This window comes from Neophocaena asiaeorientalis, unplaced genomic scaffold (genome assembly GCF_003031525.2).
Source record: "Neophocaena asiaeorientalis asiaeorientalis breed wild unplaced genomic scaffold, Neophocaena_asiaeorientalis_V1.1 scaffold262, whole genome shotgun sequence".
NCBI lineage: Eukaryota > Metazoa > Chordata > Mammalia > Artiodactyla > Phocoenidae > Neophocaena > Neophocaena asiaeorientalis.
In genome coordinates, this window is record NW_020174374.1 from 158,170 (window position 1) to 183,648 (window position 25,479).

At 35.8% G+C, this 25,479-nt stretch overlaps 1 pseudogene; it reads left to right on the forward strand.

The window, feature by feature from the left end:
- Positions 1–1,138: 1,138 nt before the first annotated feature.
- LOC112407140 (F-box only protein 28 pseudogene) lies at positions 1,139–22,841 on the forward strand (annotated as a pseudogene).
- Positions 22,842–25,479: the final 2,638 nt, after the last annotated feature.

The following is a 25,479-nucleotide window of genomic DNA, read 5'->3' on the forward strand; positions in this document are numbered from 1 at the left end:
GCTTCAGTAACTGCGGAGCATGTGCTCAGTAGTTGTGGTGCACAGGCTTAGCTGCTCCTCAGCATGTGGGATCTTCCCAGACCAGGGATCAAACTGATGTCCCCTGAATTGGCAGGCAGATTCTTAACCACTGCGCCACCAGGGAAGTTTCTACCCCTTTCTCTATTTTTTTCACCTTTTGGAACCCTTAAAATGTGAAAGTTAGTATACTTGAAGTTGTTCCAGAGTTCCCTTAAACTGTCCTCATTTTTTTAAATTTGGTTTTCTCTTTATTGTTGTGATTGAGCAGTTTCCATTATTTTATCTTTCAGATAACACGCATTCTTCTGTATCACCTAGTCTGCTATTAATTCCTTCTAGTGTACTTTTCATTTCAGTTATTGTATTCTTAACCTCTGACTGGTTCTTCTTTATATTTTCTAGTTCGTGGTTTACATTCTCACTGCGTTCATCTATTATCTTTCCAGTTCGATTATCATTGTCATTACTGTTACTTTGAACTCTATCTGGTACATTATTTATCTGTTTCATTAGATTTCTTTCCCAGATGTTTTTGTTGTTGTTATTTCATTTGAAACATATTCCTCCATCTTCTCATGTTGGTTAACTTTTTCTGTCCTTATGAAATTAGGTGACACAGTTACCTGTCCTGGTTTTGAAGTGATGTCTTTGTGCAGAGATGTTCCCTCACAGTAGCTTTAATGGGAGAGCTGGGTTGGAAGTGAGAATGGGTTATTTTTTTCCCTTTTGGGTTTGCTGGCAGTTACCACCTTGGTGGGAAATAGGGCTGGAGATGGACAGGGTAGAGTCAGAGCTAGGTATAAGCTAGGGTTTCTCTTATGCTCAGTGGGAGTCACTGCCCTACCACAAGTCCATCAGGCACCCTAAAGGAGTTGGGTTTCTCCCTTGTGTGTGATGTCAGCTCCATCTTGGTTGGCATAGTGGCAGGAGACTGAAGGGTTGCACTTCTGTACTTGTTTCACTTTTACCCCAAGTGTGCATACATTGATTAGAGGCTGCAATGGGGCTAGAGGTATTTGTGTCACACTATTCAAATTGTTTTCTCCTTCCAGCAATGTCTTTTCCCTGGAGTTAGTTTTACTCCTCCTTAATGTGGGCAGGGGTGTGCATGGTCATAATGGCTGCATCCACCCTTATCAGAGGCAAAGTCATGTCTGAGCTGGCTCCATTTCCTCTAAGTGTGCACACTCTGGTTGACAATGGCAGCCTCTGTCTTAGTGGACAATACTGCTGGGACAAGGGGGTATAGAGCAGGTTTGGTGTGGGCTAGGGTGAACTCTGGGCATGGCCTGCCAAGCCAGCTATAGTCCCAGGAAGTTTTCAATCTCCTACCTTCATGCTGTGACTGGGAGTAAGCAAGTATGCCCTTGCACTTTTGAGGAGTGGAGTCTTCGCTTCTTACAGACTTCCAATAGGCCTCACTGGGTTTCAGACCAGTAAAAGGACTCATCTTCCTAGTGTTTGACCCCAGAACTGGGATGCCTAATAAGTGGCTCAAACCCCTCACTCCCCAAGGATGATCCCTGAGCCTGTGACATCTTCCTCTTCTTCTGAGTCCCTTGGCAGGGGTGCAGGTCCTGACCAGATGGATTTTTTTCCTTTTCCATAAGACTGTGGATTTTGCTCTACAGCCTTGGTTATAGAAGAAGCTTTATGTCAGTCTGAAGGTTGTTTTCAGGGGAATTATTTCACATTTAGAAATAGATTACATATATATAATAGATTTTATATATATTTTTTTTTGGTCAGACCACACAGCATGTGGGACCTTAGTTCCCCAACCAGGGATTGAACCCACACCCCGTGAAATGGAAGTACAGAGTCTTAACCACTGGACCACGAGGGAAGTCCCTACATTTAGGTATATTTTTGATGTGTTCATGGAGGGAGGTGAGCTCAGTGTCCTCCTACTCTGCTACCATAATCTCTCCTCTGGCTCTTACTTTTTTTTAATGGGAGAAAAATACCAATACAAATGTTCATCAAGATTTGCAGAAATTCATACATTGCTAGTGGAAATGTAAAGTTGTGCAGCTGCCGTGGAAAATAGTATACCATATAATCTAGCAACTCTACTTCTAGGTATGTACATAAAATATTTGAAAACACAGACTCAAACATATATTTGAACACCAATGATTAAATCAGCATTATTTGAAATGCCCAGAACTTAGAAATGACCCAAACGTTCACCAACAGATGAATTGATATTGGGAAGACATAAAGATGGTGGAGGAAGAGGATGAGGACCTAACCTCTCTCAACAAACACATCAAAAATACATCAATACGAGGAGTAATTCTAATGGAAAAGTAACTGGGCACTGATGAAGGACTCCTATACAACCAAGGGTATAAGAATGATACACATGTAATTGAGTAGAATGGGAAGGAAAACATCAGGTCAGGACTTGTGCCACTGGGAAGGGACTAAGAAAAAAAGGGAGATCACATGGATGGATGCTTGCACTGGGGTGTGAGCAGGTTGAGCAGCAGACTGTGAGTACCAGTCTGGGTGTTCTTTGTATAGGAGACAACCTCCTTTGGCTGCTTGGAAAACTGCTGGGACAGATAGAAATGCTAGAGAAGCATAGACTACACTGCAGAAGTGTACAGGTGCTGGCTTGCCCCTAGGCAAGGGAGAGAGGAGTCTGCACTAGAAGTCTGCTACCACCTTATTATACTCCCTAGTCTGAGCCAAGTGAACACACAGGCCCTACTAACTCCATATCACCCCTTGGCACTGGGTCTAGAGTGTCCTGGACCTGGGAAAAGACTCGATCTAGGGATGCAGAGGCTATCCAGAGACCTGAGGCATAGCCCAGGTGGGGTGGCATTAGCCATTGTTAGCACTTACTATAGCTAAACCCAGAAAGAGCCAAGATTTCTGACTTCAGTGCAGCTGCCTGAATTCCCACAAATACCTCACTGCATGCCTTAGCACAAGCTGAGTGAACACTCAAGGCTCACCCGCTCTATGCCATAACCTAGCACTGGATGAGGGCCAGCTGCAACAGGGGAAAAATGTGACCATGGGCTGCATCTGAGCAGAGCCTTAGACAACTACACAGGCAGAGCATCAGACCTCTGTAAGGGCATGAGTCCCATTTGCTCCAGCACTCCCCTTCTTTGAGGTAAAATCCTCAGTGGTGGGGAGAAGGAAACACACACACTTAAATGTAACACAGCCAGGTTGAGCCCAACCCTGACAACTTCTTCTTGAGTAAGTTGGGAGAACACCCTGCTCCTGAAAAGGCCTGCCTCACACCCTGCATAGGCTCTAGCTCCTCTCTTACTAGCCACACTCACTACCAAGATGATAGCTTCCAGCACACCCTGAGAGAAGATGTGAATGGTGTCCCCATCAAATCCAGCACTGCCCCTAAAGGCATGGGGCACATGCTTTCGAAACAGGAATGCTCCAACAAAGGAAGACCACTTCAACACCACAATAGATACGTGTTTCCCTTAAATTCATAGACACAGAGAAAACTAAATAAAATAAAAAGGCAGAGGAACTACTCTTGATAGAAAGAGCAAGACAAAACTCATTTAAAAATGAAAGAAATATAAGCAATTTATAAGACAAAGAATTCAAAACATTGGTAGTAAAAATGCTAACTGAATTCGGGAAGAGGATTGAACTAAACACAAATTATTTTAAAAAGGAAATAGAAACTATTAAAAAAAAGATCCAATCAAAAATATATAATTTGGGGCTTCCCTGGTGGCACAGTGGTTGAGAATCTGTCTGCCAATGCAGGGACATGGGTTCAAGCCCTGGTCTGGGAGGATCCCACATGCCATGAAGCAACTAGGCCTGTGAGCCACAATTACTGAGCCTGCGCGTCTGGAGCCTGTGCTCCACAACAAGAGAGGCCGCAATAGTGAGAGGCCCGTGCACCATGATGAAGAGTGACTCCCACTTGCCACAACTAGGGAGAGCCCTCACACAGAAACGGAGACCCAACACAGCCAAAAATAAAATAAATAATTTAGAAAAAAATTATATATATATATATAATTCAATACCTGAGATTAAAAACAGACTAGAAGGAATAAATAGCAGACTAAATGACACAGAAAAATGCATACATGATCTGGAAGATTGAATAATGGGTATCACCCCATCAGAACAGAATACAGAAAGACAATTATAAAAAATACATTAGATCTATGGGATGATATAAAATATGTCAACTTACCCAAAATATGGTTTCCAGAAGGAGAACAGTAGGAGAAGATGATAAAAAATATATTTGAAGAAATTATGGAATACTTTCCAAACCTAAAGAAGGAAACAGATATCCAGGTACAGGAAGCACAGAGGGTCCAAAACAAGATGAACATGAACAGATCCACACAAAGACATATAATTGAAATAGCAAAAAATTAAAGAAAAATGCAATGAGAAAATTAAAGTGTCATATACATGGGGAATCCCCACAGGCAATTAGCTGATTTCTCTGCAGAAACCTTGCATGCCAGAAGAGAGCGGTATAATATACTCAAATTGCTGAAAGGAAAACCTGCAACCCAGGACTTTACCCAAAAAGATCATTATTTAGTATAGAAGGAGACATTTAAAAATGCTTAGGCAAGCAAAAATTAAATTATGCCAAATCTACTCTAAAATAAATTTTGAAGTATCTTCTCTAAATGATAAAGAAATCACAATGTATATGAAAGGGAAAATTACACAAGAAAGGCAAATATATAAAATAATTTTAAATGATTTAAATAAGCCAATGCAGAGATTAAAAGACAAAATAATTATAAAAGCAAATATGACTACAGGAAAGAGTAAAGGGGTAATAATTAACATGTAAAATATGACATAAAAACACAAAATATGGGGACGGGAGAAAATATAGATCTTTTAGAATGTGTTTAAACTTAAATGACTGTCAGTTTAAGTCAAGTAGATATAACTATGGGTCAACATATATAGACCATGGGGCACCATGAATTAAAAACCTATGATAGATACACAAAACAAAAAGAAAAGAATCCAAGCATACTACAAAAGAAAATTATTAAAACACAAAAGGAAAAACAAAAAGAAATGAACAAAGAAGAATGACAAAACACTGTCAAACAAGGAATAAAATGGTAATAAGTATATACCTATTGATAATCACTTTAAATGTCAATGGACTAAATGCTCCCATCAAAAGACACAGGGATGCTGATTGTATAAAAAAACAAAAAATCAGCCTTTCAAAATACTGCCTACGAGAGACTCACTTCAGTTCTAAAGACACACACAGACTGAAAGTGAAGGAATGGAGAAAGGTATTTTATGCAAATGGAAATTAAAAGAAAGTAGGATACAATACTCATATCAAATAAAATAGACTTTAAAATAAAGGCTATATCAAAACACAAAGAAGGGCATTATATAACAATAAAGGGACAAATACAAGAAGAGGATATTATACTCATTATCATATATGCACACAATTTAGGTGTACCTAAATATATAAAGCAAATACCAACAGAAATAAAAGGAGAAACTGAGAATAATATAACAATAGTAGGAGACTATAACACCCCAGTGACATCAATGGACAGATTATCCAGACAGAAAATCAATAAGCAACAGTGGTCAATAGACCAGTTGGATTTAATAGACATCTGCAGAATGTTACAACTCCAAAACAGCAGAACACAAGTGTAAATGGATCTTTCTCCAGGATAGATCAAATACCAGGACACAAAACAAACCTCAACAAATATAAGAGGTAGAAATTATATCAAGCTTTCTTTCCTGCAATCCCAAGGGTGTGCAACTAGAAATCAACTACACAGAGAAAAATGAGAAAGAACAAACATACTGATACTGAACAACATGCTAGTAAAAACAAAACAATGGTTCAATGATGAAATCAAAGAGGAAATCAGAAAATACAAGACAAACCAAAATGGAAACACAACCTTCCAAATTCTATGGAAGGCAGCAAAAGCACTAGTAAGATGGAAATTTATAGCAATTCAGACCTTCCTCAAAAAAGAAACAGAAAATCTCGGATAAACAACTGAAATTACCACTTAAGAAATGGAAAAAGAACAAAGCCCAAAGTCAGCAGGAGGAAGGAAAACTAAAGATCAGAGAGGAACTAAATAAAACAGAGATATAAATAAATAAATAAGAGAAAAGAATCAATGAAACCAAGAGCTGATTTTTATGAACAGATAAACAAAATTGATAAGTGCTGAGCCAGGCTCACCAAGAATAAAACAGAGAGGACCCAAATAAAGAAATTAAGAAATTAAAGAGAAGTAACAACTGATACCACAGAAATACAAAAAAAATAATAAGGGAATACTATGAACAGTTATATGCCAACAAATTAGACAACTCTGAAGAAATGAATAAATTTCTAGAAATATATAGTCTGTTAAGATGGGTCAAGGAGAAGCAGACAATTTGAACCGACTGATAAGTACAAGCAAAATTGAATTTGTAATAAAAACAATACTATCAAACAAAAGTCCAAGACCAGACAGCTTCACAAAGGAATTCTACCAAACATGTAAAGAAAAACTGATATCTATTCTTCTCAAAGTATTTCAAAAAATTAGGCTTCCCTGGTGGCGCAGTGGTTGAAAGTCCGCCTGCCGATGCAGGGGACACGGGTTTGTGCCCCGGTCCGGGAAGATCTCACATGCTGCGGAGAGGCTGGGCCCGTTGGCCATGGCCGCTGAGCCTGCGCGTCCGGAGCCTGTGCTACGCAATGATGAGAGGCCCACGTACCGCGAAAAAAAAAAAAAGTATTCCAAAAAATTGAAGAGAAGGGAACACTCCCAAATTCATCCTACATGGCCACCATTACCCTGATGTAAAAGTCACAAAAAGATACTACCAAAAAAAAAAAAATTACAGGCAAATATCTTTGATGAATAACAGTACTCTTAAATACAGTAAAATGAAAAGATATCCATTGTTCTTGGACTGGAAGAAATTATAGAAATAATTTTTTGGATTAGTCACCTAAGGTAAAAGAAATAAAAGGAAAAATAAAGAAATGGGGTCTAATTAAACTTAAAACTCTTGCACAGCAAAGGAAATCACCCATGAAATGAAAAGATTGATTCAGCCAACAAAGGTTTGTATATCCAAAATATACATACAGCTCATACAACTCCGTATCTAACAACCCAATCAAAAAATGGGCAGAAGGCCCAAATAGGCATTTTTCTAAAGAAGACAAGCAGATGGATTACAGGCACAAGAAAAGATGCTCAACATTGCTAATTATTATAGAAATGCAAATCCAGATGAGATATCACCTCACACCTGTGAGAATGGCTATAATCAAAATGCTTACAAAGATCAAAACACAGAATCAGGAGAAAGGGAAACAGTTGTACGCTGTTGGTGGGAAAATAAATTGCTGCAGCCACTATGGAAAACAGTATCACAGGTACATAAGACAAACTTATGGTTACCAAAGTGGAGAAGGAAAGGGGGAGGGACAATTTAGGAATACTGGATTAACAAGGACAAAATACTATGTACAAAATAGATAAGCAAAAGTGATATACTATACAGCACAAGGAATTATAGCCATTATGTTGTAATAACCTGTAATGGAGTAGTACAATCTGCAAAAATTACTGAATCATTATTCTGTACACCTGAAACTAATGTATTATTATAAATCAACTATATTTAAATTTTAAAAATGTGTATACCCCTCCCCATGGCTGTTTCACTAATTTTGCATTCATTCCTTAAAGTTACATACTCTAACTAAAGTCTAGCTAATACAGAAATCTTTGTGTTAGGGAAAGTCCATCGTATGTGTTTGGTATGATACCAAGGTCACACACAAAAAGTTAGGCAATATAATTTGCAATTTTCTAGCAACATTTTTTCTTAATGCAGGAATTTTTTTGTAAATATATCTTGAATAGTATCCCTACTTAGTATTTGGCATGTAATTTGGGTTTCTGCCAAACTATATTAAGGAATTCATAGTGGAGAGATTGGCAAGTGGAGAATTTGCCAATTCATAGCGGAGAGATTGGCAAAGAAAATTTGAGCTGGTATTTGAGGTCCCATTGGACACTTTATAGCTTTTAGACTAAATAAGCTTTTATTATTTGCTTGTTTTCTAAATTCCTACATATGATATTATGTAATTTTCACATGATTTTCTTGATTACGGTATTCACTCTTAACATATTATTTAGTACTTTCCACAATATTATTTGGTTACTTATACTTCAGTACACATTGGTACCAAGCCATCTATCTTGCATTATTATTTACATACTGTAACGAACATTCTTTTGGTCTTTATCAACGACTTTACTTCTGAGAGCTAACTTTTAAAAAATAATATGAAAGTAAAATGAGCAAGAAAAAATATTATTGGAATTGCCTATGAGGAATTTGCTCAAACAGATCTCTTGTCATGTTCTAGTTAGTCATTTGTATCAAGAACTTTTTTCCCTGCCAGAATCTGTATTTATTCTAACCAGAGTTCAAAACCAAGACTGTTTAGAACACTGAAAAAGTGAGCCCCATGTAACCAGAAAGTATTGGAGAGAACACAGAGAGGGAGGAGGCTTATTTATAAACTTTATATTTATCACCAAGATGTACATATTTTGATCTGACTCTAAATAACGTATAATATACTTTAAGAACTGAGTAAAGGAATAGACTATTCCCTAATTCTTAGGCTTCCAACTAAATCTATATATTGGCACAGACTTTGAAAACAGAAATGACATTTAAACCATTTCCTGAGGAAAGAAATTGACATCAGAGAAAATGATGGAATAGAAAGTGTCAGGAATCCATCTCTACAATTGTACTGGCAGAAACTTTCTGAAGTAAATATTTTGGCACTTGAGTTTATTTAAATGTTTGCAATTTCCAGGTGACAGTTTGGTTAATATTGATCATTTTTAGCTGTTAGTATGGTGGCAGCTAACCATTTTTACCCCCAACCTCTTGATAAGATGCAAACTAAAGATTCTGGAACCACTTGCTGTTACCAGGGTGGGAAATAAGGACTTTGTCTTTGAAATATAAGGGTTGTGTTCTGATTGTGAATTGCTCTTCTGATGACTGAAGTGTGGATATGGAGGATGGCCATCACCCATGGGACAAAGTAGCTTCCAGGTGACTTAAAGAGGTCAACATTGAACATTAAAAACAACCATACATACTAGAAAGTTTAGAAAGATGCTACATTGATCTGGGAAAGACAAGAGCATAAGGAAAAATTCTGAGAAGACCTAATAAAAATTTCACCTCAGATTAGTCATAAGTGTGGAGACACTGTACAACAATTTTTTAAAAACCTAGAAAGGGAGAGAATCTGGTTTAAGAGTTATAGTTATGAGATTTAAGTGTTCAGTTTTCAACATCAAGAAACCTGAAAGACACACATAGAAAGAGGAAAAGATTACCCATTCAAAGGAAAAAAACAATTGACAGAAAACAGACTTGAAAAAGCCAAGATATAAAACTTACTACACAAAAACTAAAACAACTTAAAACTTTAGCAAGCCATATTCAATAACACATGAAAAGGATTATATATCATGACCAAGTGGAATTTATCTCTGGGATTCAAGAATGCTTCACTTATACAAATCAATATATGTAATGCATCACATCGATAAAATTAAAGATGAAAGTCACAAAATCATCTCAATAGATGCAGAAAAAGCATTTGATCAATATGCAACATTCTTTCAAGGTTAACAACCCTCAACATATTGGGAATAGAAGGTATGTACCTCAATGTAAAGAGGGTCATATATAACATACTCACAGATAACCTTATATTCAAAGGTTAATGAGAAAAAAATGAAAGCTTTTCCTTTAAGATCAAGAACAAGACAACAGGGCTTCCCTGGTGGCACAGTGGTTAAGAATCTGTTTGCCAGTGCAGGGGACGTGGGGTCAAGCCCTGGTCGGGGAAGATCCCATATGCCACGGAGCAACTAAGCCCATGTGCCACAACTACTGAGCCTGTGAGCCTGTGCTGTAGAGCCTGCAAGCCTCAACTCCTGAAGCCCGCGACTTAGAGCCTGTGCTGTGCAGCAAGAGAAACCACCGCAATGAGAAGCCCGTGCACCGCAACGAAGAGTAGCCCCCGCTCGCCGCAACTAGAGAAAGCCTGTGCGCGGCAACAAAGACCCAATGCAGCCAAAAATTAATTTTTTAAAAAAAGAAGAATACAAATTAAAAAAAAAAAGAACAAGACAAGAAGGTCCACTCTCACCATTCTTATTCAATATAGTACTGGAGTTTAATTAGAGTAATAAGGCATGAGAAAGAAATAAAAGGTATCCAAGTTGGAAAAAAAGAAGTAAAATATTACTATTGCAGACAATAAAATTTGGTATACAGAAAACTTCAAATACTGTTGGGAGTGAAGCAAGTCAGAAAGAGAAAAACAAATATAGTGTGCTAACACATATATACAGAATCTAAAAAAAAAAAGGTTCTGATGAACCCAGAGGCAGGACAGGAATAAAGACACAGACATAGAGAATGGACTTGAGGACATGGGGAGGGGCAAGGGTAACCTGGGACGAAGTGAGAGAGTAACATTGACATATATACAACACCCAATGTGAAATAGCTAGTGGGAAGCAGCTGCATAGCACAGGGAGATCAGCTCCGTGCTTTGTGACCACCTAGAAGGGTGGATAGGAAGAGTGGGAGGGATATGCAAGAGGCAGGGGATATGGGGATATAAGTATGCATATAGCTGATTCACTTTGTCATACAGCAGAAACTAACACAACATTGTAAAGCAGTTTTACTCCAATAAAGATGTTAAAACACCTCAAATCTGTTGGACCTTAATGATTTCAATTAAGTTGAAGAATATATATTTCACATGAGAAATCAGTTTGCATTTTATACACTAACAATGAAACATCTGAATAAGAAATAAAGCAACCTATTCCATTATAGTAGCACAAAACAATAAAATGTTTAGACATAAATTTAATAAAGAAAGTATAATACATGTACAGTGAAAACTAAAGACGTTGTTTAAAGTAATCATAGAAGACACAATAAAAAGATATGCTGTGCTCATGAATTAGAAGAATTAATATTGTTAAAATGTCCATTCCACCAAAAGCCAATCATAGATTGAAAGGACTCTCCACCAAAATAACAATGACATTCTTCAAAAAATAAGAAAAAAATCCTAACATTTGTATGGAACCACAAAAGACACCAAATGGCAAAAACAATTGTGATGAAAATGACAAAGTCAGAAGTATCACACTTTCTGATTTCAAACTACTACAGTAATAAAAACAGTATGATACTGCCATAAAAATAGAGAGATAAACCAATGGAACAGACTTAAGAGTCCAGAATTAATCCCCTGAATATATGGTCAATTAATATGCAACAAGGGAACCAATAACCCATGAGAAAAAGACTGTGTCTTTAACAATACTGAAAAAACTGGATAAACACATGCAGAACAACACAATTAGACCCCTATCCTACATCGCTCACAAATATTAACATAAAATGTATTAAAGACTTATAGTTAAGACCTGACACCATAAAACTCCTTAAAGAAACTCTATGAAAGAAGTCCCTTGACACTGATCTTAGCAATGATTATTTGGATGTGACACCAAATGGAAATACAAAACAAGCAAAAATCAAGAAACGGGACTATATTAAACTTAAAAACTGCACAACAAAAGGAACAATTAAAAATGGAATGCAATCTATTGATGGGGGGAAATTTTTTGCAAGCCATATACCAAATGAGGTGTTGTTTTATCCAAAGTAGATTTTTAAAAAAAACTCAGCTTAATGACAACAACAACCTCATTAAAAAATGGTCAGAGGAGGGCTTCCCTGGTGGTGCAGTGGTTGAGAGTCCGCCTGCCCATGCAGGGGACACGGGTTCGTGCCCCGGTCCGGGAAGATCCCACATGCCGCGGAGCAGCTAGGCCCATGAGCCATGGCCACTGAGCCTGTGCATCCAGAGCCTGTGCTTCGCAACGGGACAGGCCACAGCAGTGAGAGGCCCATGTACTGAAAAAAAAAGGGCAGAGGAATAGAGAACAAATGTATGGACACCAAGGGGGGAAAGTGGCGGTGGTGGTGGGATGAATTGGGAGATTGGGATTGACACACATACACTAATATGTATAAAATAGATAACTATTAAGAACATGTTGTATAAAAAAAAAATAAAATTCAAAAAAAATAAAAATTAAAATGGGCAGAGGATGTATGTCAATCCTAATCTCCCAAATGACTTATATACACTATTATGTATAAAATAGATAACTAATGAAAACGTGATGTATAGCACAGGGGACTCCACTTTACTGTACAGTAGCAGCTCACACAACAAGAAAAAGTACTTCTGCAGGATAGCATCTGGGTCCCAAGGAATAAAAATTAAAAATTTTAAAGCTATCTCCAAAATTCCTCCTCAAAAGGTTATACTCATTTACAAATGTACAGATATCATTTGATCCAGCAATTGTACCCCTAGGAATTCATGCTGCAGATATAGTCAAAGCTATGTAATACAACTTACACACAGTGTTTTTTACTGTACATTTATAATCAAATTATATATCCATCAGTTATGTCACATCTATACAATGGAATACCACAAAGCCATAAAAAAGGACGAGAAAGCTCTCTGTTTGTGTGAAAATTAAATTGCAGAGCATTGTGTATTTGCTTGTACATGCATAAAATAGTCTTGTAAAAATTCATAAAAGATTCATCAAATTAATTGCCTGTAAAAGATAAACTGTTGGCAGGGAACTGGGTGGGAACTTTTATTATATAGTCTTTTGACCCATGTGAATATACTACCTATTCAAAAGTTAAGTGAAAAATATAAAAATTGAAAAAAATAAAAATGGGCAGAGGAAATAAACATTTTTTCCAAAGGAGTTATGCAAATGGCCAATAGGTGCATGAAAATATGTCCAGGATCACAAATAATCAGAAAAATGTAAATCAAAACCACAATGAGATACCACGTCTCACCTCTCATAATGGCTATCAGCGAGAAGACATGAGCTAACAAGCATTGGCCAGGATGTGAAAAAATGTGAAAATGGGAAAAATTGGGCACTGTTGTTTGCAATACAGATTTGTTCAGTCAGTATGGGAAACAATATGTAAGTTCCTCAAAAAATTAACAATATACCTACCATATGATCCAGAAATTCCATTTCTGAATATATACTCAAAGGACTCATCAACAGATGAGTGGAAAAATATTATATATAGTGCATATCAGAATCAGGTGGCATGAGTCATTCCTTTTTCTCTCCCCTTTGATTTACAACTAATTACACAACCATAACTGAAAAAGAGTACATCTGCACAACATACCAGGACACCCAAGAGACCTGTGTTTCTTAAAGTCTGTGGATTAATCCGCAGAGGTAGCTGTGAAGTGAGGGGAATGGTGACAGAGCTGACAGTGGCTGAGTCAGTGGCAGCAGAGAGGTGAAAACAGGTCCAGCAGCAGGCCAGCACTGTCTTTCTTTCTGGCAGAGGAAGTGGAGAGTGTAGGTGGTGAGTGTGGGTCACCCAGCAGCACATGTCACAGCTGGAGGGACCTGATGCTCTCCTTGAGAAGGAACTGTGATAACTTGGGGGTGGGAAAGGAAAGGGAAGTAAGCAGACTAAGGAAACAAAGTTAAAGTGTTTCCTGCTGTTGGCTCAGGGATTCCCCTAAAAGGACCACCTGCAGACCTCTGGAAGTCCCACACTTGAGGATCCCCCTACAAAGCCTTGGGCACACCCAAAGTCCCATGTTCTAAGCACACACCTCCTCCAACTATGATGCCACCTCTTTTTTCTCCGCCATGTGAGTGCGTGTGTGTGTGTGTGTGTGTGTGTGTGTGTGTATGTGAACAACAGAGACAGATATCACAGTCAGTGGCGACTCAGCTCTGATAAGAGAAACCAAAACCTTGTGCTATAACACCACCTTCTGGAAAAGAAAAGGAAAAGTCCTAATTACCAATCTGTTGGTAAAAAAATTAAACAAAACCTTGCCTAAATAAGAATGGTGTTCACCACCTCAAATGCAAATGTGGCAGTGACACATTTTATCCAACAATATAAAGAATTACAATACATTGTTGCACAAAATGATGATTTTCCAGCAACCAAACCCAAAGACACAGAATACTATGATCTAACTGATAAAGAAATCAAAAGACCTGTTATGAAAAAAATTCAGTGAGCTAAAACCAAACTCAGAAAGACAACACAGTGGTATCAGAAATAAAAATGATGAACAGAAGGAGTACTTTAACAAGCCCATTGAAATTGTAAAAAAGGACTGACCAAATTCTGGAGCTGCAGAACTCAATGAATAAGATGGAGAATGCATTATCTACCATAAGAAATAGAGCATATCAGATAGAAAAGAGAGAATAAGTGAGACAGGATATAAATATTGAAATAATTCAGGTGGAAGAGGAAAGGGAACTAAGTTTTTTTAAAAATTGAAGAAAACCTCAAAAACTATCAGACTCCATTAGGAGAGCCAACATAATATTAGTGGGTATACCAGAAGAAGAAGAGAAGAAGAAAGGAGGAGAGAGTTTATTTAAAGAAATAATAGCCAAGAACTCCCCAAATCTAGGGAAGAAATGGAATATAAAAGTCCACAATGCTAATAGAAACTTTATTATCTGTATGAAAACAAACTTTCACCAAGATGCATAGTATGAAAACTGTCAAAAGTCAATCATAAAAATAAGAAAGATTTTTCAGCAGAAACTCTACAGGCCAGGAGAGGGTGGAATGAGATATTCAAAATATTAAAAGATAAAAATGCCAGTCAATAATATTTTATTTGGCAAAGTTGTCCTTCAGACCTAAAAAAAAAAAAAAGCTGAGGAAATTTACCATCACTAGAGCAGCCTTACAAGAAATGTTGAAAAGAGTTGTTCGAGCTGAACCAAAAAGACAGAATTAGAAAACAGTAAATCTTTTTAAGTGTAGTAAATTTTTATGTATCAGTAATTATTCTAAATGTTAATAGATTGAACTCACCATTCAGAAGAATGCCGGATCGATAAAAACAACAACAAAAACAAGATCCAACTATATGCTGCCTAAAGGAGACTTATTTCAGCTCTAAAGACACATACAGGCTCAAAAGTGAAAGACTGGAAGATGATATTCCAACCAAATGAAAATCAAAAGGTGGTGTAACCATACTTATATCAGAAAAATAGACTTCAAGTCATCTTTAGCTTGAGTGTAGCAAGAGACAAAAAAGATTATCATATAATAATAAAAGTGTTAGTACTACAAGAAGACATAAAAACTGTAAAGATATACACTCCCAGCACTTGAGCACTAAAATATACTAAGGAAATAACAATAGACCTGAAGGGAGAAATAGGCAACAATACAATACTTGTAGAAAACACAATATACCACTATCAACAGTAGACAATCCAGACAGTAAATCAATAAGAAAACATTGGAACTGAACTACACTTAGAACAAACAAACTTAATAGACGTTCTAAGAACAATCTATCCAACAGCAGCTGAATATACAGTCTCCTCAAGTACATATGTAATATTTTCCAGGATAGATTATATAAGAGACCACAAAACAAAAACCTGAAATTTTTATAAGATTGAAATCATACCAATTATCTTTTCTGACCAATATGTTATGAAAGTAGAAGTTGACAAAGAGGAAAGTGAGAATATCTTAAAATATGTGGACACCAAACAGCACATTACTAAAGAATCATAAGGCAAAGAAGAAATCAAAAGGGGAATAAAAATGTAACTCAAAACAAATAAAAATACAAATACAGCATATCAAATAGTGTGGGTTGCAGTTAAGGCAGTTCTAAGAGAAAATTTTATAGCAACAATATATACCATATATTAAGAAAATAGAAAAATCTTAAAATCTTAAATGAACAATTTAAATTTACACCTCAGGGGACTAGAAAAAAAAGAACAAGTTAAGCCCAAAATTAGCAGAGGGAAGGAAATAAATGAAATAAAGATCAGAAAAATCAGTAGAAAGGATCAACAAAACTAATAGCTTTTTCTTTGAAAATATAAACAAAATGGACAATTCTTTAATTAGAAAACAGAGATTCAATTCAATAAAATTAAAAATAAAAGAGAAGACATCACAACTAATGCTACACAAATGCATAAAATCATAAGACTACTATAAACAATTATATGCAACTAAATTACATAACCTAGAAGAAATAGATGTATTTCTAGAAACACACAACCTACAAAGACTGAGTCCAGAAGAAATAGAAAATCTGAACAAAGCAGTAATGAATAAAGAGTTCGAGTCAGTAATCAAAAACCTACCAGCAGGTAAAACTCCAGGACCAGATGGCTTCACTAGAGAATTGTACCACACACATAAAGAAGAATTTCACCAATTCTCACACTTTTCTAAAACATCAAAGAGGAGGGAATACTTCCAAATTCATCTTACGAAGCCAGCGTTACTTTCATACATAAACCAGATAAGAATACCACAAAAAGAAAATTATAGATCAATACACCTAATAAATATAGATGCAAAATTTCTCAGCAGAATATAAGCAAACTGAATTCAAGAACACGTTTAAAGAATTATACACCATGACCAAATGAGATTTATCCTAAGGATGCAAAGACAGTTCAACATACATAAATCAATATATGTAATGCATCATACCAATAAAATGAAAGCTAAAAATCACATGATCATCTTAACAAAGGCAGAAAAGCATTTGACAAAATACAATATTCTTTCATGATAAAACCCTTGATAGATGGGGAATAGAAGAAATGGACTTCAATATAAGAAAGACCTTTTAGAATGATCCCACATTTAGCATTATGCTAAATAGAGGAAAACTGAAAATGTTTCTTCTAAGATCAGAAACAAGACAAGGCTGCCCATTTTCACCACTCCTATTTATTTATTTACTTATTTATAAATTTGTTTATTTAATTTATTTGGCTGTGTTTGGTCTTTGTTGCTGCAGGCGGCCTTTTCTAGTTGCAGCGAGCGTGTGCTACTTTTTGTTGCATGGGTGTGCTTCTCATTGCTGGATAGCACGGGCTCCAGGCATGCAGGCTTCAGTAGTTGTGGCTCGCAGGTTCTAAAGCATAGGCTCAGTAGGTGTGGTGCATAGCCTTAGTTGCTCCATGGCATGTGGGATCTTCCTGGACCAGGGCTTGAACCTGTGTTCCCTCATTGGCAGGTGGATTCTTAACCACTGAGCCACCAGGGAATTCTCTCACTCCTCCTATTTATAGAGTACTGTAGGTTCTAGTTAGAGCAGTTAAGCAAAACAAGGAAATAAAATGCATCCAAATTGGATAAAAGGAAGTAAAGTTGTCAATTTTTGCTGGTGACATAATCTTATGTATAGAAAATCCCAGTCAGTCAAAAATTTGTTGACATTAATCAACAATTTTACTAAAGTTGCTGGATCCAAAATCAACATACAGAAATCATTGCATTTCTTTACACCAATGGTGAAGAATAGCAAAAAGAAATTAAATAAACTAACCAATTCACAATAGCATCAAAACAGTAAAATACTGAGGAATAAATTTTTTTAACAGCAGGAACTATAATTTAATCACATCATATCGTATTACACTATGTAACATTCTATATTTTGCCTGTTGATATGTAACATAGTTAAGTTTATTACAAGCATTATTTCCTAAGACTTATGGTATAAGTGCTTCTTTCCAAGTATTACCACTTATTTAGTGTTTATCTATATGTTAACATTAAGTAAATCAGTGATAAATGTATATAATGCAATATGCATTGTGCCATTTCTTCCTAGAAAACCAAAACAACTATAAAATCTAAAACAAAGCTATCAACATCACAGATGCATGTCTTGAGTAGGTTAACAGCATTTCCCCCTTAACATGAAGTTATTTTCATCAAAAATGCTTCATTGTTTTTAGGCTAGCATTACTTTAGCAGTAGCTGGTCTTCAGGACAAGTAGATCAGAAGCTTCAAGTGTTAAAGACACTGAATTACTCTGAGAAACATCCTTCCACACAAATAATGAAAAAAAGTGAACTGCTGGTGTTACCTTAACATAAAATTGTGCGTTTTCCCTTTCAATATGTGATTTAGTTCATTTATATGATGACAACAAAGTTTTGAAGTTCTCATAGCACACCAGGGAGATTGACTGATTTGTCAAGAAATCTCCTATTTGTTTTAATATTTAAATTATAACAATACAATAACTAGAAAAAGGTCAGTTCCTTGGTGGTTTTAAACCACATCAATTTCAATATTTGTTTTTCAACATAATGATGCAATTAAATCTATGCTTCTGCAACAATAGTGCGATAGAGTATCATTTCCTAGATAAAGATGAGGTTTATTCAAGTAGATGCTTTAAATAAGGTAGACTGTTGGCCATTACTTATCAATCTAGCATGTTTGACATAAAATATATTATGAAAGCTTAGGAACGGAAATATCTGCACAAGAAAATCTACAAAATTTTTCTGAAAGAAATTGAAGACACAAACAATAACATCTCATGTTTATAAATTGGAAGAATTAATATCATTAACATGACCATATTCCCCAAAGCCATGTACAGATTCAAATCCCATCAAAATACCAAAGACATTCTTCACAGAAATAACAGAAACAATTCTAAAATTTGCGTGGAAACACAAGTAACCCCAAATGGCCAAAGCAATTCTGAGGAAAAAGAACAAAGCTAGAGGTATCAAGTTTCCAATTTCAAACTATACTGCAAAGCCATAAATACAGAATGGTACTGCCAGAAAAATAGACATATCAACCAAGGGAACAGAATAAAATGCTCAGTACTAAATACCAGTATATACAATTAATTAATATTTGACAACAGAGCCAAGAATACCCAATTCAGAATAGATAATGTCTTCAACAAATGGTTCCTTGATTAAGAGAAAAGAAAGGTCTCAATTAAAGCATGTCCTTGACTAAACCGCCTCAAAGTACTGAAAAAAGAACAAACTCTGCCCAAAGTTAGCAGAAGGAAGAATATAAAGATTATAACAGAAGTAAATGATATAGAGACTGGAAAGATAGTAGAAGAAAATCCAAAAAAAAGTGTTTTTCTTTTAAAATAAATAAAGTTGACAAATATTAGGTAGACTAGCCAAAAAGAAAAATTAACAGGGATTTAAAGAAACAAAATAATAAATGAAAGAGGAAATGTTACATCTATACCAGAGAAATAGAAAGTATCATGAGTGATACCACTGAAAACTATCATATTGAAACAAATTGAACAACTTAGAAAAAAAAATTAGAAACATACAACCAACCAAAACTGAATTGTAATGAAATGGAAAATCTGAACAGAAAATTATGGAATCAGGAGATGAAATCATTAAAAAAAAATTTCCCAATTAAGGAAAGATCTAGGACCAGATGGCTTCATGGATGAATTCTGCCAAACTCTGAAAGCATAATTACTGCCAATACTTTTCAAATTTTTTGAAAACATTAAAGAGGAGGAAACACTTCCAAACTGATTTTTGAGGTAGCATTACCCTGAAAGCATAGTCTGATACTGCACTACAAGAAAAGAAAATTACAAGAAAATGTTTCTGATGAACATAGATGCAAATATTGTCAACAAAATACTAGGTTATGGAATTTAACAGCACATAAAATGGATCAAACATATCAAGTGAGACATAATAGGATGTAAGGATGGTTTATCATATGGAAATCAATAAACATGATACACCACATTAACAAAAGAGTAAAATCACATGATTATCTCAATAGACTCAGAAAAGCACTTGACAAAGTTTAATAATCTGTCATAATAAAAAAACTCAACAAATTAGGTATAAAAGAAATGTACTTCAATGTAATAAACTTCCTATATGACAATACACAGCTATCATAATAATTGTGAAAAGCTGACAGTTTTTTGGGTCTTTTTTTTCTCTAAAATCAGGAAAAAACAAAAAGGGTACCCCTGCTTACCAATTGTCTTCAACATGATATTGGAAGTCCCAGCTAGATCAATTGATTAGAGAGAAAGAAAGAAAGAGAGAGAGAGAAACAAGGAAGGAAGGATGGAAGGACGGAAGGAAGGGAGAAAGAAAGAAAGGTAGAAAAAAAAGGAAGGAAAGGAAGGAAGGAAGGGAGGGAGGGAGAGAGGAAGGAAATAAGGAAGGGAGAGAGAAAGGGAGGAAGGAAGGAAGGAGAGGAGGGAGGGGTGAGTAAGGGAGAAAGGAAGGAAGAGAGAAAGAAAGAGGGAAAGGATGGAAGGAAAGAAGGAAAAGAAAGGAAGGAAAGGAAGAAAGAAAAAGAAGGAGAAAGAGAAGGAAAAAGAAAGAGAAACAAAGAAAAATAAATACAAACAGAAAAACAAAAGTGAAGAAAGAAAAGGAAACAAATTTTTAAAAATGTAGTCTCTGTCTGAAGATGATGTAATCTTATATATAGAAAATTTTAAACACTCCACCAAAAAGCTATTAGAATTAATTAATTAATTCAGCAAAGTTGCAGTACAAAAATTAGTTACATTTCAATACATTAATGATGAAGTATTCAAAATAGAAGTTAAATAAACAATCCCATTTATGATATTATCAAAAACAATGAAATAATAATAAATTTAACCAATGAGGTAAAAGTTCTGTAAACTGAAAACTATAAGACATTGATGAAAGAAATTGGAGAAGTACAAATAAATGGAAAGATATCCTTATTCTTGTCTTGGAAGAATTAATGTGATATTGTTCATAGTACTCAAAGTCATGTATAGATTTAAAGCAATCTTAATCAAAATTCCAATGGCATTTTTTCCCCCAGTGAAGTAGAACAGTTGTGGCTCAAAGCAATGGAATAAAAAAAAAAAAGCCACAGCATTTTTGGAAAAAAAATAGTAAGGAACAAAGAAGGAGGAATCACTCCTCCTGACTTCAGACTATATTGAAAGCTAACATAAATCAAATATATATATGTGTGTGTGTGTGTGTGTATTTTTTGGACTATTATAGGGAGCCCAGTGGAATATTTATTATAGGGAGCCCAGAAAATACCCACATATATATGGTCAACTGATACATGTCAAAGATGCTTAGAATATATAGTAGGGGCAATGAGAGTCTCTTCAATAACTGGTGTTGGGAAAACTGGATATCTAAACATACAAAAAAATGAAACTGGTTTTTCAGACCAATCACACAAATCAACTCAAGACTGATTAGTGATTTAAACGTGAGGCATGAAACTGTGAAACTCCTAGAAGAAAACATAGTAAAAACTCCTTGATATTGGCCTTGTCAATGTCTTTTTGAATATGCTATCAAAAGCACAGGCAACAGAAATCCCAAGTGGGACTGTATCAAACTAAAAAGCTTCTGTACATAAAGGTTGTGATCAAGCAATCAGTGAAAAGTTAATCTATGAAATGAGAGAAATATTTAGAAACCCTATATCTGATAAGTTAATATCCAAAAAACTATTTTTTGTTTTTTGGAGTGGGAGAAAAGACTGACTACAAATAGGCCCAAAGAGTGTTTCTGTACTGATAGAAATATAATACTTAAAGACAGTAAAGGTTTCATTACTCTGTAAGATTACTAAATAATATAGAATTGTTTTCTTATAATATGTGGATTTTATACCACATTAATAAACATGTTTTTAAATGGGCCTTCCTGAAGACAATAGAGAAACAAAGCAGTGGATAGTTGAAGAAGGAGATGGCAGTCACATACACAATGGCTTCTCTTCCACCATGCAATCTGCTCAGCAACTGCCCTCACCCTCCTATTCTAGTTTAGCAACAGGCGTCCCAGTAGTGTCCAACCCCAGCACTGACTCTAGACCAGCTGCCTCAAAACAAACATTGATGGCAGTTGCCCACCATAACCACTAAAAACATCATCAGCTTTATGTCCTACGATTAAATTAGCTAGGTCTACCTCATCTATGAAAGAATGAACTTGGTCTGCCAGAGAATGTTGAATCAGGAATTTGTGTAAATAGAGAGGTATAATATATTTCAGTAACAATTTAAAACACAACTTGCAAGAAGAGAATCAGAAACAAACAAAAAAACTATTAATTACCTGCTCATGAAGACATCTTTACTGCTACTGAAACAAGATTTTCAGTATTAAATATGACTTTCCTAAAGTATGTGGATTCGAATTTCTGTTGCTTCATCTCAGAAAATGTTACTGATGAAATTATGGTGAGCTGAGAAATGTCAGTTCTACCAGATTCTCCCAACGAGCTCATGAGGACTTAAAGAGTTAGGGGTATTTTCTCCACGGCAATGGAATATTTTGATGAGAAAATTGTTTTAATTCTTCAGAAAAAATTACCATAATCGAATTAGTCTGGAATACTCATGGTTTTTCCTCCAGTTTCAGAACATTCTGCAGCTCTAACAATAACTCAGTGTTCTCCAAGCAAAACCCTTAAACACAAGAGGTTACCAAACTCTAACAGCACATTAAATAAGTAATGCTGATGTGGCTGTTCTCAGGTGTGAAATTTCGGAGCTTTATGTAAACCCAAATGAAAGAACAGCAAAAGCAGCTTCAAGACCAACACTAGAGCCTGCTAAAACAAACGCAGTACATAGGTGAACAGTATGCATGGGTAGGGCAGAGGGAACATGAACTGTAAGTGATGGACTACACAGTTGAAATTTCCTCAGGGTGTGGGCAGAATGAATAGCCTCCTCAGAATTTTGTTTTAAAAATGTAACAAAGCCAAAGATTCTTTTAGAAAATCTAAATGCCTTCAGAATGAAATATAAATTGAATGTGATCGTAGCTGCAGAAGAGATAGCTTAGTAGCGTAAGTAATTATATGCATATGAGAATTATGTGAGCAGCATGGTGTCCCATAGGCTTTAGACATTCAGAAGACAAACTGGAATTTTCACAGGTGGAATATGCTTACCACTTCTCCTGGTTGGATTATTGCATAGAATCTTTTTATTTTGTGATAAATTTTCATTAATCATACTAGTTCTATCATGTTTTGAAGAATAAATATTTTTGTGCTGTCAACAAAGTACACTAGTTTATTTCTGCATATATGTACCTACACATATATTTTAAACAAATCCAGACTTGACACACTACAGCTTAAGTTTAATACTATACACATGAAAGAGAAGACCTGCTTTTCAAATAGACACTACACTGCTTTTGGAAAAAAGTAAACTTTTTGTTTAAATGAGCTTTGTCTGGAATGTATGAAAAGTGGTTGATGCTTTTGTGAAGTTATGAGTAACTAAAAGGCCACTTATGTAGTATTTATGGTAAAAAAAATCCTTTACAGTATTGACTATACATTTTTATTACCTATTGACAGAGAATGTAGCCAGTCACTATATACATGTTGTCAGTTCTCTTCTGAGGCCACGTCTTACAACGCATGGATGGATGCATGAATCCATCCATGATCAATCCATTTATGTTCTTGCTTTGGTATTGATCTTGTATTAGATGTTTCTTCACTTTTCCTTAACATCTTTATGGTGTATAACTGCTTCACAATGATGTATTAGTTTCTGCTTTATAACAAAGTGAATCAGCTATACATATACATATATCCCCATATCTCCTCCCTCTTGCGTCTCCCTCCCACCCTCCCTAGCCCACCCCTCTAGGTGGTCACAAAGCACGGAGCTCACCTCCCTGTGCTATGTGGCTGCTTCCCACTAGCAATCTATTTTACATTTGGTAGTATATATAAGTCCATGCCACTTTATCACTTCATCCAATCTCACCCTTGCCTCTCCCCATGTCCTCAAGTCAATTATCTATGCCTGCGTCTTTATTCCTGTCCTGCCCCTAGGTTCTTCATAACCACTTTGTTTTTCTTCATTAGATTCCATATGTATGTGTTAGCATATGGTATTTGTTTTTCTCTTTCTGACTAAGTTCACGCTGTATGACAGACTGTAAGTCCATCCACCTCACTACAAATAACTCAATTTCGTTTCTTTTTATGGCTGAGTAATATTCCATTGTATATATGTGCCACATCTTCTTTATCCATTCATCTGTTGATGTACACTTAGGTTACTTCCATGTCCTGGCTATTGTAAATAGAGTTGCAATGAACATTGCTGTACATGACTCTTTTTCAATTATGGTGTTTCAGGTTATATGCCCAGTAGTGGGATTGCTGGGTCATATGGTACTTCTGTTTTTAGTTTTTTAAAAACCTCCGTATTTTACTCCATATTGGGTGTATCAATTTACATTCCCACCAACAGTGCAAGAGAGTTCCTTTTTCTGCACACCCTGTCCAGCATTTATTGTTTGTAGATATTTTATTGATGGCCATTCTGACTAGTGTGAGGGGATAGCAAATTGCAGTTTTGATTTGCATTTCTCTAATGATTAGTGACGTTGAGCATGCTTTCATGTGTTTGTTGGCAATCTGTATAATTCTTTGGAGAAATGTGTATTTAGGTATTCTGCCCATTTTTGGATTGGGTTATTTGTTCTGTTGGTATTGAACTGCATGAGCTGCCTGTACATTTTGGAGATTAACCCTTTGTCAGATGCTTTATTTGCAAATATTTTCTCCCATTCTGAGGCTTGCTTTTTCATCTTGTTTATGTTTTACTTTGCTGTGCAAAAGCTTTTAAGTTTCATTAGGTCCCATACTCACCCTTGCCTCTCCCCATGTCCTCAAGTCAATTATCTATGCCTGCGTCTTTATTCCTGTCCTGCCCCTAGGTTCTTCATAACCACTTTGTTTTTCTTCATTAGATTCCATATGTATGTGTTAGCATATGGTATTTGTTTTTCTCTTTCTGACTAAGTTCACGCTGTATGACAGACTGTAAGTCCATCCACCTCACTACAAATAACTCAATTTCGTTTCTTTTTATGGCTGAGTAATATTCCATTGTATATATGTGCCACATCTTCTTTATCCATTCATCTGTTGATGTACACTTAGGTTACTTCCATGTCCTGGCTATTGTAAATAGAGTTGCAATGAACATTGCTGTACATGACTCTTTTTCAATTATGGTGTTTCAGGTTATATGCCCAGTAGTGGGATTGCTGGGTCATATGGTACTTCTGTTTTTAGTTTTTTAAAAACCTCCGTATTTTACTCCATATTGGGTGTATCAATTTACATTCCCACCAACAGTGCAAGAGAGTTCCTTTTTCTGCACACCCTGTCCAGCATTTATTGTTTGTAGATATTTTATTGATGGCCATTCTGACTAGTGTGAGGGGATAGCAAATTGCAGTTTTGATTTGCATTTCTCTAATGATTAGTGACGTTGAGCATGCTTTCATGTGTTTGTTGGCAATCTGTATAATTCTTTGGAGAAATGTGTATTTAGGTATTCTGCCCATTTTTGGATTGGGTTATTTGTTCTGTTGGTATTGAACTGCATGAGCTGCCTGTACATTTTG